Below are 12460 nucleotides of genomic sequence, written 5' to 3'. Positions count from 1 at the left end.
GTGTTTTTAAAGACAGGGAGAGACCCTTATATAATGTTGGGGCTGAGGTGACTGTCACGGTTTGTCAGAATTCGTGGTGGGGGGGGGGGGGAGGAAATGGAGAAGAAGGCTGGAAAAGCAAATAAGGCCACTTCTTGGCTCAAGTCAGATTCCCCCAAGCAAACATAATGCTTTCTCCCTTGCTGCAATTAGATTGTGATTGGAGGAATGGGAAGGGGGGGGGGGAGAGTGACTTCCCCCATCCACTCAAGTGTGGAGTCAGATTTCCCTCTCTCTGTTTGTACCGGGTGTGTGTGTGTGGGGGAAGCAAGGAATGCTTTTTGCCTAGGATTGGCTTATCACCAAGCATTCATTGATGAAGAGAGGGAGCCAGGAGCTGCCAAGCAGGGACCCCTGCAGACTGAAAGGGAGAAGGAGGCCGGGGGAGGCCGCAGTGCTCTGTTCCAAAACGGTAATAGAGCCGCTACTGTGGGAAAGCAAGGCTGCTGCCAAGCCTCCGGTGGCACGAGAGCCAGGGGGTCTGCTGCCCCCTGTTTGGGCTCCCAGCCACTTTGGGGCAGGAATCCTGACATGAGTCCTTTCGCAGCCCCACTCCTGCGTTCTTTGAAAATAGCGTCTTGGAGTCTTGCTCCCAGAAATCTGTCCCCAGAACAAAACAACATCATACTTTGCTTTTTGAAAACTATTAAAAAGAAATCAGGGGTTGGGGGTTGGGGGGGAGGAAGGTACAGGATCCCCTTCAGAAGCCTGTTCTAGGAAATCGTTTGGGAAAATGGCAAGCTCAGCCAAAAGATCCTTTAAACAGCCCCCCCTTCTTTGTGACGTCTGAGCAGTTAAACCTTAACTATCCCCAAAGACAGTTGCCTCTGCAGCAGTATAAGAAAGGTTGATGTGTTTCTACGTAACAGTCTATTAAATCCAAATTTGGATTCTTTTGAAAAACAAGTATGTCTGTGTCTCTGTTGATAGGCATTCCTTATGCATAAGGTTGCCAACTCCATATTGGGAAACATCTGGAGAGTTGGGGGGTGGCTGCTGAGGAGAGCAGGGTTTGTGTGGGGGGAGGGATGGCAGTGGGGTGTAGTGCACTGCCCAAAGTGGCCATTTTCACCAGGTGATCTTATCTGTCAACTGGAGATCAGTTGTAAGTCCAGGAGGTCTCCAGCTACAACCAGGAGGTTGGCAACCTTAGGGGCCCAATGTCCCTCAAATGGGTTATTTTATTAATCTGATGCAGGGGGGAGTAGTTTAATTTTTTCATATAGTTTGTTGAAATGACTAAAAAACAGGCATGACAGATTGATGATCAACCTTTTCTAAAAATTAAGCAAAGTAGATTGGAAAACCTTTCAATAAACGGCCCTCCATGCCACTAAAACATTGGCCTGAGGTTTTAGGGAATGATTTTGATGTGGGAGAGGGGCTTGGTTTAAGTCAGGATCCAAAAGATGGACCTTCTCTATTAAGTGTAGGTCCTGAATCCCAAATCAAAAGGAAAACAGATGAGCTTGATTCATTATACTATCCTCATAACTCGTACTTTAAAATTAATACAGGATAAATTGAAGTTTATAAGTGATTATTATGTATTGAATTCTTCCATAAAGGAGGAAGATAAGCCATCTCAAAATCTGGGGCAGTGCCCCTCTTCAATGGCAAACATTCTGCAAAGAGGAAGCCTTCGCTGGAACATTTTTTGTTAAAGCAGGAATAAAGCAGAAATCTGGCAGAAATAAATCTCTGCAAAGATACATGGCCTTGTAATATCCAAAAGTTCAGTCTATCAAATGCAATGTGAAACTCATGTAAACATGTTCATAAAAGAAAACTGTGTGCTCTCAACCTCCCTAAACTGACCTGTTGGGACTGTGCATTACAACCAGAGGTAGACTTATTATGCAAAGGGAGACATTATGAAAGAGAACTGATTTCTGTCCTGATGTTTTGCAGTTTTGTTAAAGCCAATTACCGCCTTGGGGGCCTCCAGATCAGATCAGGGCCAAGTGTGAAGGAAGAGGGGATTTAACTTTTCTGTTGTCTCACACTTATGCTAAACAAAAATAAGCCCCTCCCCCTACCATTGAAAAGCAATATCCAACTTCTCCTCTTCCTTTTTTTTCTTTAAAGGGCTCTTGAACATGGGAAGCTGGGTTTCCATTTGCAGCCAGTCCGGAGTGAAACAAGTTATAGTTACCTGCCCCCTTCCTCCCACATGGCTGTGCTTCTTTAAAGGATGGCTGGGAGACCCAGTCAGGGATCTCCTTGCAGATTGCCTGTTTTGCTCACACTTCATTTTCCCCCGGCATTTCTATGCCACCTCTCCAGAGTCCAGTGCACAGTTAATCAGAAGCAGATCCTTCACGTACATACAGCTGGAACCTCACAAGGAAAGAAGGAATCTCTGTTTGTGGGGCATGGGCATGGGTGGGAAGTAGCGGCAGGGTTAAGCCCCTCTCTAAATGCATTTTCTCCATACCCCTTCCCCAACGCTGCTTTTACCTAGCATCAACCTCCACAAGGGCTGTAATGCCCATGTTTGCAAGGAAATGTGAAACAGCTTTCCTCAAATGAGAGTTGGCCGTATCCATACGTGTTGGAGCTTCTACATCCTGCCCCTTCATGTCCCTAACTGTCCATGAATCCCCAGTATTGTCATCTAGAACAGGTGTAGTCAATTTGTGGTCCTCCAGATGCCCATGAACATCTGGAGGACCACAGATTGACTACCCCTGATCTAGAAGACATGAAGGTCTGGGCCAGTCAAGTGTGATGCTTTGCCCTTCATCCCTGTAATAGTAATTAGTGCCAGGGAGGTCATAAGAAGTGGGAAAAAACCTTGGCAAAATCCTAGGCTGTTCTACTGTTTTCTCCTTCTTAGGCAAACATGGACAAGATGCACCAAGGAAAAGGACTATTATCTAACCTTGTCCGAAGGGTCATTTTTTGAGCCAGTAGTTCTAACTCCTGATCATATTATAATCCCCTTCTGAAAGATGTACAAAATGGGAAGTATCACTAATGGTATAGTTTGACTACAGCTATTCCAAAAGCTGCAGAGTTGATCATTCAACTCTGACAGCCAGTTTGGTGAAGTGGTTAGGAGTGTGGACTTCAAATCTGGCAAGCTGGGTTTGATTCCCTGCTCCCCCACATGCAGCCAGCTGGGTGACCTTGGGCTTGCCACAGAACTGATAAATCTGTTCTGACCGAGCAGTGACATCAGGGCTCTCTCAGCCTCACCCACCCCACAGGGTGTCTGTTGTGGGGAGAGGAATGGGAAGCCGCTTTGAGCCTCCTTCGGGTAGAGAAAAGCGGCATATAAGAACCAACTCTTCTTCATTCATTCATTGTACATTTAACTGAGAAAAGGTCTTCTGGGAAGGGGAGGTAAAGTTTAGGATAGGATGAAAGATCCAACACTATTCTCTGACTAGGAAGTGGAGATCTCACTGGATTCATGAAACCATAGTTGACTAATCAGCATAGCAATGAGAGCAAATATTTCTAAAGCAATGAATTGTCTTTGTTTTCCGAGAATGCCATACTGTAGTACATCATCTCAGAATAGACATTTAGTCTTATCTTACCTTGGAGGGCGTGCCTTGAAAGATGGCACTTGTCTTATGCTGTTCTAGGAATCATTTTAAAAATAGGCCATAAATAATTAGATGCCTGATTAATTTGCAGTTTTCACTCAGTCAGAATTCTTTTAATTCCTTTGATTGCAGGTTGAATATTCCAGGTATTGGAATTGTTTCAGTATAGTCAGTTCCAAGCTACATCCAGGACCTGGAACAAAGGATACTTCCTTTGAAGGCAGCAGCGCTGTGTGTTTTGTTCTCTTTGGAACGGAATCCAGGGCTGCTTCTACCTGGGGATTTTCTCTTGCATGGAAAACAGGAAACTGGCAGATTAAAGGGGAACATCTGTATTATGTCCTGCTCATTCTAAACCCAGCTCCTTGGAGTTGGCATTCATGGGGTTTCCCCTTTAATCCCAAAACAGACAAAATCTGTTTTCTCCTGTTTAAAGGGTGCTCCACCGATAGCCCCCTTAGAGAATGAAGCAGAGCTAACCTCTGGGCCATTCCACACCCGATAAATATAGTGAAATGCAGACACCATATTTTTGTGCAGACACCATATTTTTGGCGCTTTGCGTGACAGGGATGGCATTATAAAATGATTAGACGCATAGGTGTTTCATTAGAAAAGTTTGACTTAAAATTTGTCTAGCATCACAGGCCCTTTAAAGGGTTTTAAAACTTTGCGAAAGGTGATTGGCTGGCTTGATTGACAGCCATAAAATCTGTCCTCCAGAGCAGCCATTTTCCCTGAGAAGCCATTGAATTTTGGTTGCCTGGTCTAGGAGAAATGTGTTGCCACAACTGAGCAATGCACTGGCAATTCCATGTGCAGAGCTCCCATTGGCCCATTTTGGGCTGAAACTTTAGCATGAGAGGAAGGGACTTTTAAGTCACCCCCCTGAGCTGTTTGTTACAAATGGCCCTGGATGGTTGTTGTTCATCCTGTTGTGAAAATGTTTCTCTACTGATAGCAATACGCATGCACAACAGGAGAAATAGCACTCCTTTGTGGTCATTTTTAAGTTAAAGGGGCTACTGTTGGGGAGGCAAGAAGAGAAACTGCATTCTTCAAGGAACCCTCTCGGTGGGATTTAGGCAACCTGAAATAGGCAGCACTTTGCACCAAATGCATGGTATAGTGGTCAAAAAGAGCAGTCGACTCTAATCTAGAGAGCTAGTTTGGTTCCCCACTCCTCCACATGCAGCCAGCTGGGCTGACCTTGGGCTAGTCACAGTTCTTTTAGAGCTGTTCTTGCAGAACAGTTCTATCAGAGCTCTCTCGGCCCCATCTATCTTCACAGGGTTTCTGTTGTGGGGAAAGGAAGGGAAAGGTGTTTGTAAGCCACTTTGGGACTCCTTTGGGTAGTGAAAAGTGGGGTATAAAAAACTAGCTCAGCTCAAATACGTGAAAACCATCACATGATAATGATGATCATCATCATTTAAATTTATTAACCGCCACTCCTGGATGTGCCAGCTCAAGGCAGTTTACAATTAAAATCATAAAACTGAATAAAACAATTTACACTAAGTGGGAGAGAGAGCAGTCATGCACTCAGGGTCATAACTGGGATGCCTCCAAAGATGCTTTCAGCCACCTGTGCCCTCAGTTGCTTGGAGAGCATTCAGTCCAGTTGCCCGCTTCCATTGCTCCCTAGAATTCATTGTTCCCTGGGAATAATTGAGAACTCAATTGAGCCAGTCCCTGTCTGCTGGAGCCCTCTGGGTTCCATTCCTTGGCCACACAGGAGCGGAAGTGAATGTTGTCAACTGGCTCTTGGCAATCTCATGCGGAGCAGGTGCTCATTAAATTGCTAATCACTGTATCACAGGTGTGTAATCTTCTAATTGCCTCAGTTCCTTTTGAAATCATTAAATGCTGCAGCGGGTGGGTTGGTCTGCTGAGTTGATCCAACTTCCCCCCACGGTACTATATCAAAAGGGAATGCTTCTGCCTCTCTTTCATCCCTGCACTCCATCTCCAGAATATGCTTGATGTTCACATTCTTGGCTAGAGAGTTTCAGGTGGGTAGCCATGTTGGTCTGAAGCATCAGAACAAGCTTGTGCATATCTGGAAGAAGCTCATACCCAGAATAAACCTTTGTTGGTCTTGGAGGTCTCATTGGACTCACACTTTCTTTGGCTAGAGATTGCTGGTGAGTTGCTGGGCTTGCAGCAGAGATTGTGGAAGGGTTTACTACCAGTGGACCCCCAAGGAGGCTGGCCTGTCCAAACTTCTTGTGTCCTTCCTTTTTTCCTGTTGACAGAAGTGGTCTGGGAGATCTGGGAATGAAATATATGGGCTCAGTCAAGATTAGGATCAGGACCATGGAGAGAGTGTGTAGAGCCCCCTCCCCCCTTTTCCTGATATGCAATGGCCCAGGGAAGCTGCTATTTGGCCCTCGATCAAACTTGCACTTAGGCCATGGAATAGATAATATCACCTCTTGGAGCAAAGTTCCAGGACTTCCTCCAATGACTTCCTTAGTCTTTGCCAGCAAAGTGGTTGGCTCCACCCACTTCTGTACACATTTCCCCCAGTGGACAAAAAGCGATTCCCTGGTGCCATTTTAAGTCATGAGGACAGGGGCAATGAGGCATAATCTCCCTCTGCCCGTACTGGCCTGGGAATTAAGCCCTGAGTGTGAACCTCCCAGGGAATGGCCATTTCCACATGGATTATTTGCCCAGCTGTGGTTGGAATCCCAGTGGGAGAATTAGGGAGGGGGGTTTTACCACTGCAAAAGGAGAAAATGCACTGGCCTAATTCTTTAGAGTTAAATTCAATGGCTTCTAGTGTCTCCAGTCACTTTTTTGTGTGTGAAAGAGATTCTTTAAGTTCTCTCCTCTTGATGCTCTTTTGCCTCCTTTTCATAATTCCACCTGTGTTTGCATACACAATTCATTTGTTGGTTCTCTCTCTCTCTCATACGTGGGAGGGAGAAATGTTTTTTTGCTTTACATAATGAACTTTGTTCTCAAACACCTGCAGTTCAAGAGCATTTCTTACATTGCAGTATTGATCGGAGGAAATGGAAAAAAGGGATGAAGGTTTCTGAATTTCAGCCCACCCAGGGGCAAAGCTTGCCTCTTCCTGCCTCATCCAAGGACACCCTGGTATGTGAGAATGTGGAGGGGACTTTGGGGTATGGAAAGATGCATTTGAGTTGCCAGATCATCTGGGAAAAGAGGTGCTAGATTAGAGGCAACTGCCTTTGGGGGAGGGGGGAGCTGAATATAGCTGCCAGCAGGTTCTTTTCTAGGCTCTGCACAACCCTTAGTTTCAGGGATCTCCCATCCAGAATGCACTTTGGTTGCTCTCTGCTTATTAAGCACTCTTCCTCCTCCCCAATGGGAACAGAAATAGAAGTTTTTGTCACATTCTCTCCTTGTGCGCCTTAGCTGCGTATTTCCACACAAGCCAATGGAGTAGCATGTCAGTCTGTTTTGTTTTTGCTTGCAGATAGAAACTAAAAAAGAAAGCTTTTTGGCACAATTTATGGAGGGATGGGTTTATTGAAGCAGAAGTTTTAATGAGCGGGAGTTCACTTTGTCAGACAATGAAGTGAATTCCCAGACCGCAGGATGTACACACAGCAGACGGAAAGAAAGAGAAAGGACACGAAATGGGAGGCAGTGGCTGCCACTCATGGCTTGGAGGGTGAAGGTTACATCTGGGCCAGATGGGCAGCAGGGTTTCTGAGGGCTGTCACTGCTACTGCTCTTGGAGCACTTGCTCAGTCTATTCCAAAGACGGTCTCTGCTGAGATGCTGACTAGAGCAGCAACTGAAGTGGCAGGTGTGACTAGACTAGCTCTTTAAAGGTATACAAGACTGCCTTCTAGTCCCTCTCTGTTGTTGCCATGATGGCTAGCACGTTGGCCGTTGAAAACCAAGTTTCCAATCCTTGTTTGGATTATTTAGTCTTAGCTATGTAACTGTGTAATATTCTATATTAGGGCCAAGCAAAATATTGGTCAGGTCAAGGTTTTAAATTCTCCAGAATGCTGCATCAGAGTTCTGGAGGACTGAAAAACTTATGTACTGTTTTGTGGCATTTTGGTTGGTCCTAATAAAAGGTACTGTGCATCTTATATTTTTTGGATGCTGCATTAGACCACTGTGTCTACGTGCAAGCTCTGTCTTACGTTCATCCTGTCTTTGTGAGTAGCCAGCATGAGGCTTCCAGTGTTTGCCTGTAATTTTCAGCAACAAGCTAAAATGGCCAAGAGAGTTCAGTTGTCAAGACCATGTTTTTTAGAATGTTTCCCTCCTATACACCCATTCAGAGGAGGGTTCAGGTTTATCAGCAAAGTGGACTGCCCAGCCTCTGTGACGTTCAGGTTTCATTTAGAACTTGAGCATGAGTTTATGAGCTGAGAGGTTCCTTGTTAAAATCTCAGCTCAACTGTAAACTAAGGTAAGCCATTCTTTCACTTTCTAAGGAAAATGCGGTAAATGGTAGCCAGCCCCGTGAGTGGGTTATAAGGAATACGGAGCTGGTTTGAGTATGCATGGGAAAGCAGTGACGATGTATGGTGGATAACATTTTGCCAGATTATTCTGGTTCCATTTTCATGCGGCCTGTTTTGACTGCAAACACATTGCAGTTGCTAGGGTTGCCAACTCCAGGTTGGGAAATTCCTGGAGAATTTGGGAGGGAACCTGGGGAAGGTGGGGTTTGCGGAGGGAAGGGTCCTCAGTTGAGCATACTTCTGTAGAATCTACTTCCAAGGCAGCTGTTTTCTGCAAGGGAATTGATCTGTTCCAGCTGGAGTTCAGTTGTAATTCTGGGAGACCTTCAGGCCCCATCTGGAGACTGCAGCCCAATTACTCCCTACCCCTCCAGCTGATTGTTTGGTTCATGCAAAAGGGAAGCCTCTGTGTGGCACCAGAAAAACTGAGCTGATTCCCTGGAGTGTCAGTCGGCTTTGGAAAGCAGCTACCGCGGTGGGTGGTGCGGGGGTCCCTCCAGTGACTCAGGGCCTGGGGGCTGGAGAATGGGGGGATTTAATTCCATGTGTTGATGCCATTTCTTTAAGTGAAACTGCCTCCTTCTGACAGCTTTAACTGCAGTAGGGTGAGAAAGGGGCAAAATACTTGTCCACCCCCCACCCCTATGGAGGCTTAGTCGGCTGAAAGCAGCCCAGGATGCTCACTTCAGCCAGGGAACTGGAATGGAGGCAAGGAGTCAAAATCAGTGGAATCCTTGAGACTCCAATACCTTGTGTACTTTAGCCCTCTTGCTTAATGTCCTCTCCAGGAGACATGGTTCTTATCGTTTTCTCCCTTCCGTATTTGTATCCTGAACACAAAGCCATAATATGCACGGTGTAATCCAGCAGCTGTGCTTTCTCTCCACCCCCATTTGCAATTTATTACAATCATTTATGAAACAAAAAGCATTTTTGGCTGCAGAAATTATGGAATTGCCTTAGAAGAAGCCCTGGAATGATGAGCAGCCACTGGTTTGCCAAAATGTTCCAAGCAACCAATACCGAGTTGAACAAATTGCCACGCTTGCATCTAGCCAGAGGCCAGTTGTGATCCAGTTCATTCATTCTGGAACTTGTTTTTAATGCCAAGAACATCAGAGATAACAGCAAAGTGGGGGAGGCTTCTGCATATGGGCAGAATGCAGTGCTCTTTTTACAGACGTTCTTATACAACAGGTATTAGAGAAAGCCCTCTGATTTTTAAAAATAGCTTAAAAGTTGACTTGAACTCCATATGTAAATAATGAACTTCTCAGAGGCAGCAAAAATGATGTATTCTAGTATTGACAATGTTGACGATTTTTAACAGCTATCTCAAACGTAGTACTTTTAGGAAGGAATTTTCTGCATTTGTAGGAGTTTGGAATAAGTGGGTGTGGCTGTGTGTATATGTAACACATGACATGAGGAAGCCACTGGCATTCCCTGGGGGGGGCTTCTTGGTGGGGGAGGCAATGTAGAGCAGGAGTAGTCAGCCTGTGGTCCTCCAGATGTCCATGGACTACAATTCCTGCCAGCAAACACTGGCAGGGGCTCATGGGAATTGTAGTCCATGGACATCTGGAGGACCACAGGTTGACTACCCCTGATGTAGAGGGCTAAACTGCACTACATGAGACATTAAAGTCGATGTGGGAATGATGATTTGGAGATGCCACTTTATAGAAGGGCTTTTAACCCTTTCTCTACCCACACGTGCATGCTGTTGTGTCAGTAGGAATCTCCCTCCCTCCAGAACATCAGCCGTGTGCAACAGGGCAAAAAGACAGGCACCCAAATGTAGAAGCAGTGCATCAAAACCTTGTCATTCAAATGATCCTCCAGCTCATCATTATATTATTTTTTTTAACCCCTAAGCAAGTCAGCCCATTTTCATCTCTTTCCATCTGTGCCTGAGCATCTGGGATTGCTGAAAGGGACTTCTCAGATTCCACCCAGGTGTTCTGTAGGAGGTGTGTTGTGCCAGTGATCCCTACAACAATCCTAATGTGTATGCCAAATGCTGGGATTTTAGAAAAAGACTTGTGAGCAGAGGGAATAAAGATGGAGGGTTTTTCAGACAAAATGTTCTAAATATCATACACCTGTCTTCCTAAACAGGCGGGTTAAAATTGCATATGAATACAGCACATTAAACATTAAACATCCATTCTTAAAACAGAATGAAAGGGCCTTGATCCAAGATGCCGAGATAAAGACCGCTTTGTAAAAACACAATCGGTAGATGACCAAGAGCAAGCTAATGGAGGAGGAGGAGGAACAGAGATGGGAAGCCCCAGAGTGGCTTCAAGCTTTGAGTACTGGACTGGGGCCTGGGAGACTCAGGTTCAAATTCACAAGGGGAAGCATGCTGGGTGACCTTATGCCAGACGCTCTCTCAGCCTAACCTATCTCGCAGGGTTGTTGTGATGATAAAACGGGGAAGGGAAACCCAGGTATGTCATCCAGAGCTCTTTGAAGGAAGAGTGGGATAGAAACGTACTAAATAAACATCATTACAGGTAGTAGGTAGTACTATCAGACCTTGGCTCCAAAAGGTGCTGTCCAGTATCATCTGCTGGACCCACCTGGGTGAACCTCGCACATACTTGCTTTTTCAGGCTACCTGAGCTTTGCCATTTGCTCAGTTTCATTTTAGGTAAATAAACTGCTCTTCATGACTGCTCTTCATGGCAATTATCAGCTGTTGCTTGGGGATACCTACCCATGTGCCAAGCAAGCTGGGCCTTAAGTAGCAGAAGTCTGGTCCATCTCTTTTGTTTTTCAAGAAGGGGGTGGCTTGAGGCATGACTAAGAGGGAAGCAATAAGGAGGGAACAAAGGTGAAATACAAAAAGCAGCGAACATTTAAAACCTTCTTGATGGTGTGAGCATATTTGATTAGCCCAGCCTTTCTCAACTTTTTTTTACCATTGAGAAACCCCTGAAGCATTCTTTAGGCTTTGAGAAACCCCAGAAGTGGCACAATCATACAGAATACGGTTAGGAAGTATTGCTGTGTACATGTCACCCGGGGCCCCTCTGCTTCCCACCCACCCATCTTTAACCATTTGGGAAGGGAGGGGGAATGGGTTGACATGACCATATATGATCATCTCAGCCAATAAATATTTAAAATTTAAATATATATACATATAAATTAACTCCCACTCATTCAGGAAACCTTTCCAGGGCTGTCAAGAAACACCAGGGTTTCACGAAAGCCTGGCTTAGGCTAACCAATTAAAAGGCATTTCTTTAGGAAACACATGAATTAGTGATATGGAGTTTCATTTTCAGTCATACCTTCCTCCCATCTTTGGAGTAATTCTTAAATTGCTGGCGTAAATTCTAAAGAGCCAGTTTGGTGTAGTGGTTAGGAGTGCTGACTTCTAATCTGGCATGCCAGGTTCGATTCTGCGCTCCCCCACATGCAACCAGCTGGGTGACCTTGGGCTCGCCACGGCACTGATAAAATTGTTCTGACCGGGCAGTGATATCAGCGCTTTCTTAGCCTCACTCACCCCACAGGGTGTCTGTTGTGGGGAGAGGAAGAGGAAAAGGAAGGCGACTGTAAGCCGCTTTGAGCCTCCTTCGGGTAGGGAAAAGCGGCATATAAGAACCAACTCTTCTTCTTCTTCTTCTAAATTGTGAAAGTCTATTTCTCTTAACGTTTTCAAACTTAATGAATGGGAAGGCAAACAGGATGTTACAAAATATGACCAGTCTTTCACAGTGTTTCAGAAATAGGAGCTTAGACCCAACTGCAGCTAACAAGGAAGTGGAAAAGGGAAGGTAGGAGGCTTGGCTGCTGCTGCTGCTCCAGCGGCATCTCCCTACCTGCACCAGGACCTTACTCAGAGGAGTCATGCAGAAAGCAGTCCCTGGCCCCCATGGTAGGCAGTGGAGCTCTAGGCTGGCTGTTCCAGGTAGGTGGAATGAAGATACTTCACCCCTTGTCCATAGACCAGAAGACTGGGCAACGGGTGGCAGACTTTCCTTCAGGAAGCAATTTCTTTCCAAGAGTCCAAAATATTGAGTAGTTGGGTACATCTGTCAAAAGGGATAGTAATTGACCCTTGATGCAACTTCATAGAATCACAGTTGGAAGGGGCCATACAGGCCATCCATTCCAACTTCCTGCTTGATGCAGGATCAGCCTAAAGCATCCAGGATGAATTGAGATATTTTATATGTGTGAGAATTGACTGGTGTAATTCATTGGAAGGGCTACGTTGGGTGCTGAAAGGTGAGCCAAAGCATGGCTGCACCCTTGCAGACAGGAGCCGCTTGGTATGAGATGCCGTGACTTGAACAGAGGTATTTTTTGTTTGGGTAGGAAGGCTCTAGATGGACTGGCAGCACGTACAAGAACGCCTAATGTCTGCTATCATGCTAA

The 12460-nt window shown here is 45.5% G+C and overlaps 1 protein-coding gene across 4 annotated transcripts in view; it reads left to right on the top strand.

The window, feature by feature from the left end:
* Positions 1-12460, top strand: part of MGAT3 (beta-1,4-mannosyl-glycoprotein 4-beta-N-acetylglucosaminyltransferase) — a 65888-nt gene that overhangs the window by 37233 nt on the left and 16195 nt on the right. The window contains exons 1-2 of one of the 4 annotated variants that reach the window (XM_077339455.1): positions 5496-5611; positions 6605-6704. The exons of 2 other annotated variants lie outside the window; for them this stretch is intronic. The gene's annotated coding sequence lies outside the window, so the exon portion shown is untranslated. Of the gene's footprint in view, positions 1-5495; positions 5612-6604; positions 6705-12460 lie in introns of those variants that run through there. One more of the 4 variants, XM_077339454.1, reaches the window with a different exon arrangement.

The sequence above is a fragment of the Paroedura picta genome, chromosome 5, assembly GCF_049243985.1.
Source record: "Paroedura picta isolate Pp20150507F chromosome 5, Ppicta_v3.0, whole genome shotgun sequence".
Classification (NCBI taxonomy): Eukaryota; Metazoa; Chordata; class Lepidosauria; order Squamata; family Gekkonidae; genus Paroedura; species Paroedura picta.
This window is presented reverse-complemented; position numbering and strand designations above follow the sequence as displayed.